Source organism: Mirounga leonina, unplaced genomic scaffold (assembly GCF_011800145.1).
Source record: "Mirounga leonina isolate KUSES-001 unplaced genomic scaffold, KU_Mleo_1.0 Mir_115, whole genome shotgun sequence".
Classification (NCBI taxonomy): domain Eukaryota; kingdom Metazoa; phylum Chordata; class Mammalia; order Carnivora; family Phocidae; genus Mirounga; species Mirounga leonina.
The window spans coordinates 48,432,411-48,454,842 of NW_023270268.1; positions in this window are offsets into that span (position 1 = coordinate 48,432,411).

Consider the following 22,432-nt stretch of genomic DNA (forward strand, 5'->3'; position numbering starts at 1 on the left):
GGTGTCGGCTTCATGGTGACTTTGTATTTCCCTCATTCCTTCTATATTTATTAATAGAATTCTTCTGTAGGGAAGAGGTGGCCCTGCCCCAGATTTATTTATTTATTCAATTACTTATATTTATCACTATGGACTCATGGATATTTATTTTATTCCATGAGTTATAATCCAGTATCTTTATTTATTTATTTATTTATTTATTTATTTATTTATTTATTTATTTAATTTCTTCTATTATTGCAGCTTTGGCCATTGGGAGCTCCTTCAGGTTAGCTCCTGTGTCCTTTTGATCTGCCCTCATTCTTTTTTGAGCACACTTCTTTACTTCCTGGAACCACAAGATACTTCAGGCTCATTCTGTGTTCTTCCTGCCTCAGTCTTGGTACCAATCACTTTTTTTTCTACCAATCACATTTAAAGAGCCCTGGTTTCTTTTTTAGAGAATGGTATTTAGAAACCGCGATCAGGATGATAGGTGTGTGTCCTTGCTCCTAGGCCCTCTCAGTGGACAAGCTTGGAAATATATGTATGTATACCAACCCATGCATACATACTTCTATAATTCTTTCTGTATTTATCTTTTTTTTTTTTTAAGATTTTATTTATTTATTTGAGACAGAGAGAATGAGAGACAGAGAGCATGAGAGGGAGGAGGGTCAGAGGGAGAAGCAGACTCCCTGCCGAGCAGGGAGCCCGATGCGGGACTCGATCCCGGGACTCCGGGATCATGACCTGAGCCGAAGGCAGTCGCTTAACCAACTGAGCCACCCAGGCACCCTCTGTATTTATCTATTAAACACAAGTTCATACTGATACCTCAACCACCTGATGGGCTTAATTATCATATAAACTATAAACTATTCTAATTGATTTTTCAAGGTTTCCAGCTCCAATTATACTAGACTCTAAATGAAGAATGTGTGTTATGTTTCCAGGTTTGCTAGAAACCAGTTGTATCACCTTGATCTCTCATTTTCTTCCTCCTGACCGATAAAAGTGGCATAACAATGCCTGCCTATCTAGGTCACTAGGTGGTTTCAGGGATTTAATCAACGTCTTGATTCTGTCTCTCCTCTGTCAGTGTCTCTCTGTTGTCCTTCATAGCTAGTCTTCTTCCCTGTCTCCAGTTCTTACTCCCCTGAAAGCTCACCTCCATCCTGCAGATAGAATGATCAATCAGAAATGAAATTTATTTTCCTATTTAAACTTTCAGTGGCATTTTATCTGCTAAAAAAATCAGATCTAAGGACATGACATGATAAACAAAACCCTCTATGGTCTGATTCTTTCCTATTTATGGGTCTCATCTCTTATTATTTTCTATCCTCCTATTTTATGTGCTAGTATTACAAGATTCTTGAAATTGTCTTCCTTTGTCAACAGAAGTTTTTCTTACAGCGCTTTGTTTTTGTGATACTATTTGGCCATATTTGGATTGGGATACCCTTAACAGTTTCTTCTAGCTTACTCTTACCTAAATTTCAAGGATCAGTTTGGTGTCATACACCCATTTATTTTGTCATATGCTGGTAACTGGTACCTGGTCAATTCAACTGATACTTGATAACTTGATGAGTTGTTCCTACTTTTTCTGTTACCACTTCCTTATTACTCCTGATGCCTGATACCTGAAACCACTGTATTTTGCTTTCTGCCTCCATTAATTATCTAAAATTGCTCTGGGTAATATAAATTGCCAAATTCATAGACAATTTTTAGTTCTTATCTAACTTAACATTTAAAGTATATGGGATGTTAGGGGTAATTCATTGTGGTTGCCATGCAGAGGGTTCTAATGGCAATGTATGAATGGAGGTGGCTTAGTTAGGAAAAGAGCAGTGCTGAGAGACAAGGCTAGGGTCACCTCTTATAGAAATCAGTAGACCATGTTAAAGAGATCAAATTTAGCCTGAAAGCAATTGAGAGCTGTATAAAAGGTTTAAATAGGGAAAGTCATATTTCAAAAACATAATTTTGAATGAACTTGGCAAGACTGGATAGCATGTCAAATGTGTTGCATAATCCTAAATTAGAACATGATTTAGGTAAACTAAGGTAGACAAAGTATGGAGAAAAATGGAAGCACTGAAAAGATATAGTAGATGGAATTAACATGATTTGATGATGAAGTGAAAGTAGAACATGAGTGCGAAGAAGAAATAATAGATTTTTATTTATTTATTTTTATTTTTTAAAGATTTTTATTTATTTGACAGAGAGAGAGACAGCGAGAGAGGGAACACAAGCAAGGGGAGTGTGAGAGGGAGAAGTAGGCTTCCCGCGGAGCGAGGAGCCTGATGCAGGGCTCGATCCCAGGACCCTGGGACCATGACCTGAGCCGAAGGCAGACGCTTAACGACTGAGCCACCCAGGTGCCCCGAAATAATAGATTTTTAGTTACTTATTCAATGATAAAGGGATTCCTTAAGATCAGCATGCAGGAGGATGAGTACCTTTGGGAGAAGATGGTGAGTTTATTTGGGAAGGTTGAGTTTGAGACTCCTGTGGAGTATCTAAATGGAGCTATCCCATTAGCAGCTGCATATGTATCTAAAGCCTTAAATACAAATATGGGCAAGAGATTCAGGTTTTGAAATCAATGGCATGTTGATGATAAGTGAATCTATGATTGTGGATAAGATCCACAGACTCCCCAGGATGTCTGTGGAGTGAAAAGGGATAGAGCACCTTCTATTGCATTCCCCTTCTCATCTTAGTGAAAAGAACTAACACTTACCTACCTGGAAACTCTGGAGTCATGCTCAACTACATCCTCTCTATCACCTATCCAAGCCGTGTGTAAGTCACTTTCCTGCTTAAATCTTCCTTGTTCTGACTATCTCTGCCTTAGCTCAGGCTCTTGGAATTTCTTTCACGGACTACTTATTTTTGTTCTTACTGGTCTTCAGGCTGTCAACTTAACTTCTTCCAAACCATCTTGGTCTTGGGCATTTTATACCCCCAGAATCTACACATTATTCATAAAAATATATATTGAGTTAATGAGTAAATGAACTTTTTTGAAATGCATTAAGTGCTAAAAAATAGGAGCTAATAAATTTTAACCAAGGTTGAAATCTCAATTCTTTTAAGAAACTATTCTGTAAAAATTTATAGATGAGACTAGATAAAAATAATAATATTTTTTCTCTTTGTGGGTACTTAATACCATCTATCATGGGTAGAAGGAAAACTCTCTCACAGTAATCTTGAAGAAATATATAACTATTATGTGGGGGTGCGATATGGAAGGTGATTTAGATAAGGTGATACAAGCTGTTGTCTTAAGGCAAGAGGAAGAAAAGAATGTCAGAGAAGTCCTATCAGAGTAATTGCATATCTCACCCCAGATTTCTGGCATGATCTTTGAGGTTCTAAGACAAGAAGTTGTGATGGCAAGCAGACAAATTGTGTCCCCTTTAGCTGGCAGCCATTGCAGGATGGTGGGGAGCTTCTGGTACAAACTATTTTGCCACAAGCCAACACCTGTGATGACACACACAGTAGTCTTTTGATGACTGCTAATGACTGATGGTTTTAAGAGAATAGATTAAACAATAAATGTAGACATTTTAGATACTTAATATTATGCATGGAGAAGGCCAAAGAAGAGAAGATAAACTCTAAAATGGTATACCTGGATCCTTTTAAGAGTTTGTTGAAGAGCAACATGGAGACAAAGGTAAGCGCAAGGAAAATATCAAAACTGATTTATATTTAAAAACAAAAATTTCATTAGTAAAATTTCTTAACCAGTTGACTAGGTTTTTATTTTTTCCTGCTATTTTACATCCTCCTTTCCTTTGTGTGAAATGCCCAGAGATAATTTTATTTTTATACTGAGAGCTTTCTTTTCACACCACCACAGAGAATGCTCCAAAAAGCAGAAGAAGACATACATTTAATTCAGTGTCTAAATGTTTATAAATATTCTGGGTTTTAGAATGCTTAGACTGGTAAACCACCATAGTAGGGTAGTGAATTTGGAGTAAAGAAACCTAGTGATTTCTGTACAATTAATATTTGTTCATTCGTTGATTAGCATATATTTATTGAGAAATAAATATGCATTGGATACTATTATTGAATAGTGAATAAAGCAAAATTATTTATTGAGAAATAAATATGCATTGGATACTATTATTGAATAGTGAATAAAGCAAAGTCCCTGCCCTCAATAAGCTTACATTCTAGAGAGGGAGATTGACAATAAAGAAATAAGTAAATATATACTATACTGTCAGGTAGATATGGGTGTCATGATGAAAAATAAACTGGGTTCTGAGATAAAGAGTAAAAGGGGAGTTATTTGAAATGGAGTTGACATAATTCCCACTGGGATATCTAAGACCATTTAAAAGTCTCAAGTATTTTAATCTATATGTGTAGAGGGGATATCATTTGGACAGTGGCACTGTATATTGGAATTTATATAAAAATGGAACACCTTATAATGTCATTTTTTTAAATTCCAGTATAATTAGTGTACAGTGTTATATTAATTTCAGGTGTACAACATAGAAATTCAACAACTTTATAAATTACCCAGTGTTCATAACGATAAGCATACTCTTAATCACCTTCACCTACTTTACCCATTCTCCCACTCACATCTCCTCTGGTAACTACCAGTTTGTTCTCTATATTTAAGAGTCTGGTTTTTTTGTTTGTTTGTCTCTTTTATTCTCTGTTCATTTGTTTTGTTTCTTAAATTCCACTAATGAATGAGATCGTCTGGTATTTGTCTTTCTGTGATTGTACTTATTTCACTTAGCATTATACCCTCTAGATCCATCCATGTTACAAATGACAAGATTTCATTTTTTATGGCTAAGTAATATTCCGTTGTGTATATATCACCTTTATCCATTCATCTAGCGATGGACCCTTGGTTGCTTCCATATCTTGGCTATTATAAATAATGCTGCACATATCTTTTTGAACTTGTGTTTTTGTAGTAAAACTTGTGTTTTTGGGTAAATACCCAGTAATAAAATTGCTGGACCATATAGTAATTCTATTTTTAATATTTTGAGGAACCTCCATATTGTTTTCTACAGTAGCTGCACCAGTTTGCATTCCCACCAACAGTGCACAAGGGTTCCTTTTTCTCCACATCCTCACTAACACTTGCTGTTTCTTGTTTTTGATTTTAGCCATTCTTACAGGTGTGAGGTGATATCTCATTGTGGTTTTAATTTGCATTTCCCTGATGAGGAGTCATGTTGAGCATCTTTTCATGTGTCTGTTGGCCATCTGCATGTCTTCTGTGAAGAAATGACTGTTCATATCTTCCACCCATTTTTAATTGAAATATTTGGGCTTTTTAGTGTTCAGTTGTATAAATTCTCTATGTGTTTTGGATACTAACCCCTTATCAGATATATGACTTGCACATATGTTCTCCCATTCAGTAGGTTGTCCTTTTGTTTTGTTGATTGTTTCCTTGGCTATGCAGAAGATTTTTATTTTGATGTAGTCCCATAGTTTAGTTTTGCTTTTCTTTTCCTTGCCTTAGGAGACATATCTAGAAAAATGTTGCTAAGGCTAATGTCAGAGAAATTGCTTCCTGTGCTCTCTTCTAGGATTTTTATGGCTTTTCATATATGGCCTTTATTATGTTGAGATACGTTCCCTCTGAACCTACTTTGTTGAGGGTTTTTAGCATGAATGGATGTTGTACTTTGTCAAATGCTTTTTCTGCATCTATTGAAATGATCATATTGTTTTTATTCTTTCTCTTACTGATGTGATGTATCACACTGGTTGCTTTGCAACTATTGGACAGCAAATATTGGATGCAAATACTGTATCCAAGGAATAAATCCCACTTGATCGTGGTGAATGATTTTTTTAAATGTATTATTGGATTCGATTTGCTAATACTTTGTTGAGGATTTTTGCATCCATGTTCATCAGAGATATTGGCCTGTGGTTCTCTTGTTGTAGTGTCTTTATCTGGTTTTGGTATCAGGGTAATAATGCTGACCTCATACAATAACTTTGTAGAAGAATGGGTATTAATTCTTCTTTAAATGTTTGGTAAAATTCTCCTGTGAAGCCATCTAGTCCTGGATTTTTGTTTGGAGTTTTTGATTTACTGATTCAATTTCATTGCTGGTAATCAGTCTGTTCTAATTTTTTATTTCTTCCTGATTCATTTTTGGGAGGTTATATGTTTCTAGGAATTTATCCATTTTTTCTAGGTTGTCCAATTTGTTGGCATATAATTTTTCATAGTATTCTTTTATAATCATCTGTATTTCTGTGGTGTCCACTGTTACTTCTTCTCTTTCATTTCTGATTTTATTTATTTGAGTCCTCTCTTTCTCACACACTCTCTGTCCCTCTCTCCCTCCTTTTTTTGTTTTTATGAGTCTGGCTAAAGGTTTATCAATTTTGTTAATCTTTTCAAAGAACCAGCTTCTGGTTTTATTGATCTGTTCTATTGGGATTTTTTGGTTTTGTTTTGTTTTTATTTCACTTATTTCTGCTCTAATCTTTATTATTTTTTCCTTCTACTTGTTTTGGGTTTTCTTTGTTCTTCTTTTTCTATCTCTTCCAGGTGTAAGGTTAGGTTGTTTATCTGAGATTTTTCTTGCTTCTTGAGGTAGGCCTGTATTGCTATAAACTTCCCTCTTAGAACAGTGTTTGCTGTATCCCAGCAAAGATTTTGGACCATTGTGTTTTCATTTCCATTTGTCTCCATGTATTTTTTGATTTCCTCTTTGATTTCTTGGTTGACCCACTCATTGTTTAGTAGCATGTTATTTAACCTCCATGTATTTGTGTTCTTCCCAGATTTTTTTTTTTAATTTTATTATGTTGAATTCTAGTTTCATAGCATTGTGGTTGGAAAAGATGTTGGTACCACTTCAGTCTTTTTGACTTGATTGAGACTTGTTTTGTGGCCTAACATGTGATCTCCTCTGGAGAATGTTCCATGTACACTTGAAAAAGAATGTGTATTCCTCTGTTTTAGGTTGGAATGTTCTGAATATATCTGTCAGATTCATCTGGTCCAATGTGTCATTCAAAGCCACTGTTTCCTTGTTGATTTTCTGTTTGGATGATCTTTCCGGTGATGTAAGTGGGGTGTTAAAGTCCCCTCCTATTATTGTGTTACTATTGATTTCTTCCTTTATGTTTGTGATTAGCTATTTTATGTATTTGGATGCTCGCATGTTGGGTGCATAAATATCTGCAATTGTTATATTTTCTTGTTAGATTGTTCTCTTTATGCTTATGTAGAGTCCTTCTTTGTCTCTTGTTACAGTCTTTGTTTTAAAGTCTATTTTGTCTCATATAAGTAGTACTACCTCAGTTTTCTTTTCACTTCCATTTGCATGATAAATTCTTTTCCATCTCTTCACTTTCAACCTGCATGTGTGTTTAGATCTGAAATGAGTCTCTTGTAGGTAGCATATAGGTGGGTCTTGTTCTTTTATTCACTCCATCACCTATGTCTTTTGATTGGAGTGTTTAGTCCATTTACATTCAAAGCAATTATTGATAGGTATGTACTAATTGTCATTTTGTTCCTTGTTTTATGGTTGTTTTTGTAGTTCTTCTGCTCTTGCTCTCTTCACTAATGGTTTGCTGACTTTCCTAGTGATATACCTGGGTTCCTTTCTGTTTATATTTTTGCATATCTATTACCAGTTTTTAATTTACAGTTATCATTAAGTTTATATTTAATATCTTATGCTTGTAACAGTCTATATTGAGTTGATTGTAGCTTAAGTTTGAACCCATTCTAAAAGCACAAAGTTTTTAATCCTCTCCCCTTCATGTTTTAGATATATAATGTCATACTTTATTTACATTCTTTTATTTTGTGACTCACTTGACTGATTTTTATAGATATACTTAATTTTATTGCTTTTGTGCTTCCACTTTTCTTACTCCTGCTTATCATCTTTCCTTTCCATTCAGAGTCCCCTTTAATAATTATTGTAAGACTATTTTAGTGGTAATGAATTCTTTTCACTTTTGTTTGTCTGGGGAACTCCCTCTATCTCTCCTTCTACTCTGAGTGATAGCTTTACTGGATAGAGTATTCTTGGTTGCAGGTTTTTTTTTTTTTTTCCTTTTATTACTTTGAATATATTATGCCACTCCCTTCTAGCCTGTAAAGTTTCTGCTGAAATCAGCAGATAGCCTTATGGAGTTTCCTTGTATATAACTGTTTTCTTTTGTCTTGCTGCTTTTAAAATTCTCTTTGTACTTTTTGCCATTTTATTTACTATGTGTCTTTGTATGGAATTCCTTGGGTTGATTTTATTGGAGGCTTTCTGTGCCTCTTGGATCTGGATTTCTGTTTCCTTTCTTAGATTAGGAAAGTTTTCAGATATTATTTCTTCAAACAAACAAACAAAAGTTTCTGCCGTATTTTCTCTCTCTTCTCTTCTGGGATCTCTATAATGTGAATGTTGTTATGCTTGATGCAGTTGCTGAGTTTCCTTAATCTATTCTCATTTATTATTAATCTTTTTCTTTTGTTCAGCTTAAATGCTCTCCATTATTTAATGTGTATTCTAAGGTATTTGGTCCCAGATTTTTTAAAAATTTATTTATTTGAGAGAAAGAGAGAGTGCATGAGCAGGGGGAGGGGCAGAGGGAGAGGGAGAAGCAGACTTCACACTGAGTGGGGAGCCCCATGTATGGCTTGATCTCAGAATCCTGAGATCAGGACCTGAGCCAAAGTCAAATGTTTAACCAAATGAGCCACCCAGGCAGCCCTCCCTTTTTTTAAGGTCCCAGATTTTTCAGAGACCTTATTATTATACTTTCTGACCTAAACGTAACATAAAAAGAGTCAAATTTATTTTTTGAATCTTGGAAGAGCCCTCAAAGAGTTCATGACAACTATTAAATTACACACAGGTTTATGTCACATTTATTTCTAGTAGCCTAAGGATTAAAATGCTAAATGTACCTTAGAACAGTGCTAAATGCACTCTCAGGGGCAGAAGGCCTGAGACAAGAAGAACAATTGTCCACACACTGACTACTTCAGGATGAGGGGCAGCTAAATAGAGAGTTCTAAATTCAGTATGCATATTCAGCTTGGCTATATTTTACAGCATTTTACATTTATAATAATTTAATAGCTATACTGGAACCTATGGGACTCCCTATGAACTCAGTGGACTCAAAGTTGTCCATTTTCCCTTTAATGAATAGGATTATATCCTCCACAGAGTCCAGAGGCAGTGCTAGTCAATAGAAATATAATGTGAACTTTATATTTAATTAAAAATTTTCTAGTAGTAGATTTAAAAAATATATGCAAAAAAGGTAAAATTAATTTTAATAACATACTTTATGTAATCCAAAATATCTAAAATATTATCATTTCAGTATGAAATCAATATAAAACTATTGGGTTTTTTTTTCATAATAAGTCTTTGAAACCCAATACGTATTTTATACTATCAGTGTATTTCAATTTGAATTAGCCACATTTCAAGTGCTCAATAGCCACATGTGGCTAATGGCAACCATATTGGACAGCACAGGGTTAGAAGTTCTTTATGTTTTTTTTCTATTTGTTTATTTATTTTTGATGTAGTGTTCCATGATTCATTGTTTGCGTGTAACACCCAGTGCTCCATGCAGAACGTGCCCTCCTTAATACCCATCACCAGGCTAACCCATCCCCCCACCCCCCCTCCCCTCTAGAACCGTCAGTTTGTTTCTCAGAGTCCATAGTCTCTCATGGTTCGTCTCCTCCTCCGATTTCCACCCCCTTCATTTTTCCCTTCCTACTATCTTCTTTCTTTTTTTTTTTTTAACATACAATATATTATTTGTTTCAGAGATACAGGTCTGTGATTCATCAGTCTTACACAGTTCACAGCACTCACCATAGCACATACCCTCCCCAATGTCTATCACTCAGCCACCCCACCCCTCCCACCCCCCACCACACCAGCAACCCTCAGTTTGTTTCCTGAGATTAAGAATTCCTCATATCGGGCGCCTGGGTGGCTCAGATGGTTAAGCGTCTGCCTTCTGCTTAGGTCATGATCCCAGGGTGCTGGGATCGAGTCCCACATCGGGCTCCCGGCTCAGCGGGAGCCTGCTTCTCCCTCTGACCCTCTCCCCTCTAATGCTGTTTCTCTCTCGCTCGCTCTCTAAAAAATAAATAAATAAAATCTTTAAAAAAAAAATAAAACTCATTTAAAAAAAAAAAGAATTCCTTATATCAGTGAGATCATATGATACGTGTCTTTCTCTCATTGACTTATTTCGCTTAGCATAATACCCTCTAGTTCCATCCACGTCGTTGCAAATAGCAAGAGTTTGGGTTTTTTTGATGGCTGCATAATATTCCTCTGTGTGTGTGTGTGTGTGTGTGTGTATACCACATCTTCTTTATCCATTCATCTGTTGATGGACATCTTGGCTCTTTCCATTGTTTGGCTATTGTGGACATTGCTGCTATAAATATTGGGGTGCATGTACCCCCTCGGATCACTACATTTGTATCTTTGGGGTAAATACCCAGTAGTGTAATTGCTAGGTCGTAGGGTAGCTCTATTTTCAACTTTTTGAGGAACCTCCATACTGTTTTCCAGAGTGGCTGCACCAGCTTGCATTCACACCAACAGTGCAGGAGGTTCCCCTTTCTCTGCACCTCGCCAACATCTGTCGTTTTTTGTTCTTTATGTTTTGAAGCAACCTTTGTTTTATTTTATTTCATTTTATTTCCTGAATCCATTTTGGGCCTCAGAGGTTTTTTACATTGTTTCATGTATGAACTCACAATAGATATTTTCTGATTGTGGAGGACATGGAGTATTACAGTACCTATGTCATTTACTTCTCACTCCTTCAACTTTTGTCTAACAGAAGCTTATCAGGTTTGTGCATAATGGAACAATAATGATATTGATCAAAAGAATGTGCTCTGCATATCTAAGTCATTCAGGGATCTCAAATACATGAGACCTAAATTTGCAATGGCACTCTAATTGTAAAAGTCAATCTGATGCAATTATTGCAGAAGCAAGCAACGAAAGGATTCGTTAGCTTAAATTAGAAAGTGAAGTTTTAAAAATAACATTAAGCTATCTCATGGAACCAAAAAAAGAGACAAATAATGAAGAAACAAAGAGTACATTATCCCAAAGACCTATCTAGCCAATTGTCATTTGAAACGACTTAGCTTTAACAATATTTTGCTTCTAGGTCCCTTTATTATAAATACCACACATAGTCCTGAGAAAGAAAAATCGAGAATCTGATTGATCCAGCTCACATCAGGTGTCCATTGCTGGACCATTCAGATAAAGTAAGTATGTGGGGTAATGTAATAAAAGTCAGAGATATTGAAAGTCTATCCCTGTTTTCTAGGGACGATTCTCAGAGAAGGAAGAACCATTGTAGGCTAACAGTATTCTGCCCCAAAGGACAAAGAACAATAGGAAATGCTAACATACAAATAATGTTTGTGTTGCTAAATTTGTGCCTTTTTTTTTTACTTTGCGACTAACCTTTGGCTCTTCATCTATTTTGCCAAGAGCACTAACAAATGGTAGAATTTTTTTGTTTTGAAGCTTCTTAGCTTTGACTTATCATACTCAAGTTTCTCTGAAGGTGTTGCACTAGTTAAATTTTACAGTAATCCACGTGGCAATTCCATTTAAGAAGCCAAGGAACTGGTATAATGTAAAGAATAAATAAAAATCTCAGGCTACAACAAATGAAAAATTTGAAAGACTAGAAACAATACAGATTAAGAATAACTGATTCTGAGAAAGAGATGCTTGATATATATTGTATATTCTCACTTTCTCTTTATCCTGCTAAATATTTTCAGTAGCAGTTATGCAACTTTCCATTAAAGTTATATTAATTTGTGTTTTGTTTGTTGTCTTTCTACCCCACTTAACATTTAAACCCTATGACAGAACTTGCTGTTTATTGCCATATCCTCTGTGCCTAGAACATTGCCTGGCACATAGTAACAGGCACTAAATTATAAATGTTTGTTAAATGAATTTGTTGGTGAATGACAGCTTTGAACTCTCTGATTACTTTCTCATTGCTAGGACCAAATAAAAATGGTATGTGGAAATTTAGAGCTAAAAATAACCTTGGGGATTATTTCAGTTTTCTTATTTTATAACTGAAATAATCAAGGCCCTTGTAAATATACTCTTGACCTAGGAGACTACAGGAAAAAATATGAGGTCAAACAGAAAGTCACCTACAACTGGATTTCTTTTATGAATATGAATGTACTATGCTAATGTCAAGTGAATCATAAGGCATCTACTCATTGGCAAGAAAACTGTATAACCACTACTTCTCTGGCTTCAACTCCACCAAGCACAATCCTGTTCCCAAGCCCTCTGAAGTACTGAATATAAATATAAAGCATAAATATAAAATGTTCATTAAATAATTAAAATTTGAAGCATCTGAAATACACTACAGGGATTCCAAGTATATATTAAAATATTTGATATACACATCAGCATTTTATAGGCTTGGTTTGTTCAATCCAACATTATATGAAACTTCCAGAAGATCAGGATATGGTATCATGGATCCTGAGCATTAGGCCCATCTGAATAATCTAGGCTAATCTTCCCATTTCAAGATGCTTCATCTTCAAAGTCTCTTTTACTATGTAACATAATATAGCCACAGTTTCCAGGGATTAGGATGTGGCCATCTTTGGTGGGGGACACTATACTATACATTATATCTTCATCTCTACCGGACAAAAGTCTACAAGTTAACCTCTTCCTCTACAGTTTTGGCTCTGTCAATAGATAGTCAAGGTGAGTATTGTATTTACTAAGAACACTTAGTAATCTCTCTGTCATCAATTTCTGAGTTTCAGTTAATTTTTCTAACCATTTAGAATCCAATTCGATTTTGGGAGAATACTGTGAAGGCAAAGGTCACTGAACACAACAGAAGAGAAATGCATTTTATTTATTTATTTTTAAAGATTTATTTATTTATTTATTTGAGAGAGTTCAAGCATGCACAAGCAGGGAAGGAGATTAGGGCAGAGGCAGAGGGAGAAGCAGACTTCCCATTGAGCAGGGAGCTTGATGTGGGGGCTCGATCCCAGGACCCTGGGATCATGACCTGAGCCAAAGGCAGACACTTAACTGACTGAGCCACCCAGGCACCCCAAGAGAAATGCATTTTAGAGGGTAAAACTATCACTTTGAAGAGGAGCTCTTGTTTTAATTTACTAAGTAATTTTGTTAAAAAGGCCTCATGTGTTTCTGCTGTAGAGGTTTTGTAGCTACCTTTGTCTTACTCCAATTTGAAAAGATACATACAGTAATTGAGTAAGAAGAGTAACCAGTGCCTATGCAATCCCATGCCCCATGCCATCTGAAAAATTATCAGTATATTACAAAGAGAATGCTCATAATAATAACTCAAAGTCATAAAGAGAGTAAATCATAGCAGATATTTTAAGAATACTTTTTATTTTTGAATGACTTCTTTTAAAAAAGATAAAAAATCCAAAGGGGCACATGCATCCCAATGTTTATAGCAGCAATGTCCACAATAGCCAAACTATGGAAAGAGCCCAGATGTCCACCAGATGTCCATCAACAGATGAATGGATAAAGAAGATGTGGTATATACACACACACACACACACACACACACACACATATATACAATGGGATGGATATTATGCAGCCATCAAAAAAAATGAAATCTTGCCATTTGCAATGACATGGATGGAAGTAGAGGGTATTATGCTAAGTGAAATAAGTCAATCAGAGAAAGACAAGTATCATATGATCTCACTGATATGTGGATTTTGAGAAACAAGAAAGGGGATCATAGGGGAAGGGAGGGAAAAATGAAACAAGACGAACCCAGAGAGGGAGACAAACCATAAGAGACTCTTAATCTCATGAAACAAACTGAGGGTTGCTGGAGTGGAGGGGGGTGGGAGGCATGGGGTGGCTGGATGATGGATATTGGGAAGGATATGTGCTATGGTGAGCACTGTGAATTGTGTAAGACTGATGAATCACAGACCTGTAGCCCTGAAACAAATAATACATTATATGTTAATTTTTTAAAAAAGTAAAAAAAAAAGATAAAAAACCATTAAGCAACTGTGATATAAAGCTCCACCATTAATTAAAGAGTTCATTAATATTCAATGCTAGGGGAAAATGTGGCGATTATTTTGGAAAACTACTATTAAATTTCTAGGAAGTGTGACTTTATTTGTAACCTGGCTTGGAATGTCAGCCTTGATTTATAATATTGTTTATTAATTATCTTTTAGAACATAAGCCATTTGTTAGATGGAACTATTTTGGCCACTCTGGAGAACAGTATGGAGGTTCCTTGAAAAGTTAAAAATAGAACTACCCTATGACTCTGCAGTTGCACTACTAGGTATTTACCCAAAGGATACAAAAGTACTGATTTGAAGGGGCACATGTACCTTTATTATACGGACGGTTTCTGTGATTTGTCCTACAGAAATGACCACTCCGACCAGCACATACACAGGCAGGTTAAGGAGTGTTGTTTGTGAGACTTGTGCTGCACAAGTGACCTCGGGAGTCTAGTTAGTTGACATTCGCTGGCCTCCACATCAGAATTGGCCCTTCTGGTCTGGATGCCAAGGGCTATAAATTTTGCCTACATCTCCATCTCCAGGCTGGGCTGGCCCCCTGAAATGGAATCTGGGAGGGGAGGCTCCTTGAATATATAAAGACATGATAACATAGAAATGCAGCTTGCTCCAAACTGCATATAGGTGAGCAAATGTTTAACTTCAGACCCTGTCATTTGCCCTATAAATAGGGCCCTTATGGGAATGGTCAGTTGGAAGTCTCACTTGAGGGGAGGATGCTCAGCCCAGGCATCTCAGTCGGGACTCCAGCCAGGCTGTCTCCAAGGGGTTTCCCCAGCTAATGAGGTTGGATGTTTAAGTACCTGATTTGATGTAACTTTGTCTTATTCTCCTTTACTGCTTACTATTGCCTTCATCCATGTGTAGTTTTTTTTTTTTTTAAAGATTTTATTTATTTATTTGACAGAGAGAGACATAGCGAGAGAGGGAACACAAGCAGGGGGAGAGGGAGAGGGAGAAGCAGGCTTCCCGCTGAGCAGGGAGCCCCATGCGGGGCTCGATCCCAGGACCCCTGGACCATGACCTGAGCCGAAGGCAGACACTTAATGACTGAGCCACCCAGGTGCCCCATGTGTAGATTTTTTTATTCTTTCTGTTTCTATTAGATTTTTGTAATATCAATAAAGTGTTTTTTCCCCTTTGAAACTGAGAGTATGTCTGCCATGTATCTTTTCTTTCAAACAGCACTCTGATTTTTATAGCAGCGTTATCAAAAATAGCCAAATTATGGAAAGAGCCCAAACATCCATCAACTGATGAATGGATGAAGAAGATGTGGTATATATATATATATATATATATATATATATATTTACACACACACACACAAACACACACACAATGGACTATTATTACTCAGCCATAAAAAAGAATGAAATCTTGCCATTTGCAACAATCTAGTTGGAGCTAGACGGTATTATGCTAAGAGAAATAAGTCAGTCAGAGAAAGACAAATACCATATGATTTCACTCATATATGAAATTTAATAAACAAAACAGATGAACATAGGGGAAAAGAAAAAAAAAGAGAGCAAACCATAAAATAGACTCTTAGCTATTGAGAACAAACTAAGTGTTGCTGGAAGTAGGGTGGGCAGGAGATGGGCTAAATGTGTGATAGGGATTTAGGAGGGCACTTGTGATGAGAACCGGGCGTTGTATGTAAGTGATGAATCACTGAATTCTACTCCTGAAACTAATATTACACTATATGTTAACTAACTAGAATTTAAATGAAAACTTTAAACAAAAATAAAATAAACCTGTTAGGTAAAAAAACCCAACTATTTTGTATTTACACATACAAATATTTTAAAATTGAGGTTAAGTGGTTATGGAAAAAATGCGTATTTTCTAGTGAGGTTTTTATGGATAATAACAATAAAATAAAAAGGATCGCAGTGTATCCTATTACTTTTTATGTATGTTGTTGGTTTACTCCATTCATTGTTAAGGCCAGTCTTGTGGATCCTGCTGCATGTTGCATCTACTTATTTATTAATGATTTTTAGCTGATGCTTCTTCTAGTGGTCTCAAGTCTGAGCTTTGTTGCTTTCTCTGATTCTGCTGGAAATGAGAGGTAGGCAGCAGCATAGGTTGTATAGCAAGCACAAGGATAGCACAAGGAGTCAATGGAACTAATCTCTTTCTCTTCATGTTCTTACTTAATCCAAAACATGGCATCAGATGCCCAGCCTTCAAGCATGCTGCTAGAGCTCTCATTAATGGCTGTTGAGTATCAGACACTTCATACAAACATTCATACAACAAGTAGCTTGTTATCAGTGTAAATGTTCTGGGAGCCCTAAGTCAGTACACAGGGCACTGGGTTTCCAGGCATTTCTTGGTTTCAGCTGATGAATATTTAATCTTATTGAGCACTTAGAAAAAATGTAAAAGCTTTGCTAAAAATCCAATTTTAACAATTAGGGCTTCTTGTACATTCTTTTCTGAAAATCTTTTGAATTTATCATATTGAATGGCTAAGGAGGGAAAATAGGTTTTAAGTCTGTTGCCGGAAATTACTTGGGCTTTTTTTCGGAGGGTGGTGAACAATAGTGTAATCGCCCTTATCTCCCTGTGGAAGCATGAGCCTCGGGGGTCTGCTGTTGGCAACTGGAAGAAAGCACTTTAATGTTCTTATCTTATTCCCAAAGCTCTGGTAGTGATGGTAATGGACTTTGTTATAAACACACTAAATGACATCTCTTTGAATCATCACAGTTCTGCTTACAAGAATCTTATAAATCTATTACTCAGAATTACCAAAATGGTGGGCATATAATTGTAAAGATATTTTATAGAGTGGAGGTGGGATAGAGGTGTCTTCACTTTCTCTCCAAAATATCCCTGAGCATTTGCCTAATTCAACCACATGAGTATGTATGCAGTAGTTTTCCCCTTCTCTGTTTTACATTTCATTCCTCTTCACTCTGGCTCTTTAGTCAAGTGATCGTTTCCAAATTTCCTGTCTTTTTCAATGACACTTGGGGTAATCATACTCATTTAGTTCTTAATGTCATGCTCTTTTCTCATTTAAAGAATAAATAACATTGAAGATGAAATAAAGGGTTTTTCAATAATTTTAAGAAACGAAAAAGAAATTGAAAGAAAACTCAAGAGAATGACAGCTTAGCTGATCTGATACTTACCCATCACATTAACATTCAATCGGATTATTTCCCTTGTTCTATAAAAACATTTGAAGATCAAGGAGTACATGAAAAAGCACAGGGAACTGTTGGAGATCCTGAAAGCACTGACTGTACAGAACTGGTCCCATTCTTGATCTTGTTCTGAATTTGCACACTTGCATTCTATGGCTTCTAAATCTTTTCTCAAAATGCCAAGGAGTGAAAGAAAGTCTTAAGACTTCCAAATGGGAGAGCAAAAGGAAAGCTAAAGCCGCTCTGGTTACAGTCTTCCTAGATTACTATTTTTTTTTTAAGATTTTATTTATTTATTTGACAGAGAGAGAGCACAAGTAAGCAGAGAGGCAGGCAGAGGGAGAGGGAGAAGCAGGCTCTCCGCCAAGCAGGGAGCCTGATGTGGGACTCGATCCCAGGACCCTGGGATCATGACCTGAGCCGAAGGCAGTCGCTTAACCAACTGAGCCACCCAGGCGCCCCCTAGATTACTATTTTACACTGCATTAAACATTTCACCTTCCCATTCAATAGATCTTTGCCCAGAAAAATTAATTGTTGTAGAACAGATGGCCTCAGACTTTGGACAAGATTTGCTAGAAACCAGTAAGGACTTTAAGGGAGAATTCACCCAAAACAAGTATTATTTCTTGAAAATATTTTCCTGGGGACAAAAGGAATATGTGATGCCAAGAAGATCTGATGCATTTTCTCACCTCTGTTCACATCAGTATTGTTCCTGCATATTAGGATAAAACGGCAAATAAGGGTTTTTTTGTTGTTTCATTTCATTTTTATTTCTCATTGTTTAAGGCCACAACCTTTCATAGCTTGATATAAATCAAGATCCATATAATAGTGACATCAAAGCCGGTAAAAGAGTGATCTAAAAGAGCTATTTCTCAGGACTTCCTTGCCAAACCAATGGTAAATTATTATTCATTAAAATAAAACTTGCCACTTGCTGAATCAATTTCTGTGAGAAGAGAACAAAAACAAAGGTGAAAGGAAAATTATAGAAGATGCTTACAATTGTTAGTAAAAGAAAATCTCACTTAAACTAGCTTAAATTAAAAAGAGAATGTCAATAGACACAGAAAAAAACATTCAACAAATCTAACACCCTTTCATAATAAAAACTCATTAAAAAGTTGGAATAGAAAGAATTCCCTCAACAAGATAAAAGCACTTATGGAAAACTCACAATTTAGATCATATTCAGTGGTGAAAGGATGAAAGCTTTCTCTCATGGATCAGGAATAAGGATGCTCATTTTTGCTACTGCTATTCAACATCATGCTAGAAGTCCTAGCCAGAGCAGTTGGGCAAGAAAAAGAAATGAAAGGTATCTAAATTGAAAAAGAAGAAGTAAAATTATCTCTATTCATAGGGAGCATGTTTCTATATATAGGACATCCCAAAGAATCAAACAAAAAAATTATTAGCATTAATAAACAGATTCAGCAAAGTGGAAGGGGCAAGATAAATATACAAAACACATTCGTGTTTTATACACCAGGAAAAAAAAAAAAAAACTAAAGAAAATTAGGAAAATAATTCCATATATAATAGCATTCAAAAGAATAAAATACCTAAGAATAAATTTAAACTGAGGAGATGAAAGTCTTATATGTTGAAAACTACAAATGTTGCTGAAAGAAGTTAAAGAAGACCTAATTAAATTGAAAGACATCTATCTCATGTTCATGGATTGGAAGACAATATTTTTAATATGGCAATACCTTCCCAAATGATACACAGATTCAGTGCAATCTTTACCAAAATTCCAGTGATCTTCTTAGTAAAAACAGAAAAGCTGATCCTCAAATCTATATTAAATTTCTGGGGGTCCAAAATAGCCAAAACAATATTGAAAAATAAAAAAGTTAGAGGACTCATACTTCCTAATTTCAAAACTTACTAAAAAGCTATGGTAATCAAAACGGTATGGTACTGGCATAAGGTAGACATGTGCATCAAGGAGTAGAATTGAAAGTCCAGAAATAAACCCAGAGGTCAGTTGATTTTCAACAAAGGTGACAACACCATTCAGTGGGGCAAGAATAGTTTCTTCAACAAATGGTGCTGGACAGACAACTGAATAACCACATGAAAAAGAATGAGGGTGGGTTCCTACTTCACTCCATATATAAATGATCAACAACCTAACTATAAGAGCTAAAACTATAAAACTATTATAATAAAGCATAGGAATAAATCCTCATGACCTCAGATTTGGTAATAGAGGTTTTGATATCAAAGCTGGATAACAAAAGAAAAATATATAAATTGAACTTTATAAATTTTAAAAACTTTTGTTCCTTAAAAATACTATCAAGAAAATTGCTTCTTTTCTTTTTTTTCTTTTTTTTCTTTTCTTTTCTTTTCTTTACTTAATTTGAGAGAGCGAGTGTGAGGGGGAGGAGGGGCAGAGGGAGAGGAAGAGAGAAAATCCCAAATAGGCTCCACGCCCTGCATGGAGCCCAGTGCAGAGCTTGATCTCATGACCTGAGCTGAAATCATGAGTCAGATGCTTAACTGACTGAGCCACCCAGGTTCCCCAAGAAGAAAATTTAAAGATAACCTACAAAACACAGAAAATATTTGCAAACTGTATCTCTGGTAAGGGTTTAGTATCCAGAATATATAAAGAACTGCTGTAATTCAACAACAAAAAGACAAATAACCCATTTAACAAATGAGCACTGGACTTGACATTTCTCCAAAGATATACAAATGGCCAACAAGCACATGAATTGGTTTAATTTCATTGGTCATTAAGGAAATGCAAATCAAAACCACAATGAAATATAACTTCACACCACTAGGATGACTATATAAAATTTTAAAACTCAGACAATAACAAGTGTTGATGAGGATGTGGAGAAATAGGAACTCTTGGGTATTACTGGTGAGGATATAAAATAGTGCAGCCACTGTGGAAAACAGTTCGGTAGTCCCTGAAATGTTAAACCTAGAATTACCATGTGACACAGCAATTCCACTCTTAAGGATATACCCAAGAGAAATGACAATGTATGTCCACACAGAAACTAGTACATAAATGTTTATGGCAGCATTATTCATAAAAGCCAAAGGTAGAAACAATTCAAGTGTCTACCCATAAATTAATGGGTAAATAACGTCACATATACATGTAATGGAATATTATTCCAGTATAAAAAGGAATGAAGAACTGATACAAGCTACAACTTAGATGAACCTCAAAAACATTATGCTAAGTGACAGAAACCAGGCACAAAAGGGCACATATTGTATGATTCATTTTATACCAAATATCCAGAAGAGGCAAATTCATAGAGACAGAAAGTAGATTAGTGGTTGCCAGGGGGTGGGGGGAGTGGGCAGAATAGGAAATGATCACTTAAAGAATATGAGATATTCTTCAGGCGTGTATTAGTCAGAGCTCTCCAGAGAAACAGAAGGAATAATGCATGTATATATATATACACAGAAAGAGATTTATTTTAAGAAACTAGTTCATGTGATTATAGAGGCTGGCAAGTGCAAAATCTGCAAGGTGGGTCAGCAGGCTGAAAACCCAGGGATGTGTCAGTGTTGTAGTTTAAGTCTGAAGGCTGTCTGCTGGCAGAATTCCCTCTTGCTCAGGGAGGTCAATCTTTTGTTTTATTCAGGACAACAACTGATTAAATGAAGTCCCACATAATGGAAGGCAATCTGCTTTACTCAGAGTACTGATTTAAATGTTAATCTTACCCAAAATACCTTTATAGAAACACCCAGAATAATATATGACCAAATATCTGGGCATCATGGCCCAGCCAAGCTGACACACAAAATTAACCATCACATGGGGGTGATGAACAAGTTTTGAAACTAGAGAGAGGTAATAGTTGTACACCATTGTGAATGCACTAAATACCACTGAAATGTACGCCTCAAAATGGGTACTTGCATGTTGTATCCATTCACCTCACTTTCAAAACAAAGCAAAACAATAAAAGAGCACATCACATTGCATTTCCCTAATAGCTGATGTTATTTATCAGCTATGTCTCCTCTTCATGGTTTCTTTTTTTTATTCATTTCTAATTGGAGTTTTAGGAGTTCTTTATATAGTCTCAATACAAGGCCTTTGTCAGATATATATTGCTTGCAAATATGTTCTTCAGCCTGCAGCTTCTTTTTTCATTCTCTTTACATCGTCTTTCACAGAGCAAAAGTTTTTCATTTTGATGAGGTTCAGATGATCAATTTTTCCTTTATGTATTATGTTTTTGGTTTCATGAAGTAGTTTTTAATGTTAAGTGTATAATTTGTAATTTTCTGACAAATGGAAAAATCCGTGTGAGACACAGGTGGATACTGAAGAATAGCAAATTAACCGGAACAACTACTCCCTCACTATCTTGAATAAGCTGGAGCATATTGAAGCAATATTTTAAATTACAGAAGTTGAGTATGGTGTTGTACTCATTCTTAACTGCATCTTTCAGGAGCACAAAGCAAGAAGAATTTACATGTTCTTAAATAATGTCTACAAAATAACTATGCCAATTCACTGGCAAAAATGGCAAAAGACTATAGGAGTAAAAAATTGTCTATTTTTGAGCAATTATAATAAACTTTAGGTTGAAAATGTAGTTAGGGTGCCTGATAAAATATAAGACTCTTAGTTAAACTTGAGTTAAGACATTGCATGGGACATACTTTTCTAAAAAGTTATTTGTTGTTTATCTGAAATTCAGACTCAACTGAGTGTTCTGTATTTGTATTTGCTAAATTTGGCAACCTTCAATGTAGTACACGTGCTTTCATAAAAGGGGTACAAATGGGCTATTTAATGAAGCTCTCACAAAATAGATATGTTGAACAAATATCTGTTCTATGAATTAAAAGTCTTTTTATTATTACATTTTGTGTTTACTCAATTTAAATGGCATCTAAAAGACATCGCCATTAGAATCAAAGACTAATAAAACTGGAGTGAACCTAGAGATCACCTAGTTCAGCCCTCTCGATTTGCAGATTAGAAAACTGAGGCCTAGAGCCACTGTAATTCTAGAGACAGAAGTGGGGATCAATGCCCCTTCCTCACCCCCACTGGAGTTTCAGAATTCCCCACAGTCTCAGAATATATGAAAAGTACAAGCATTTT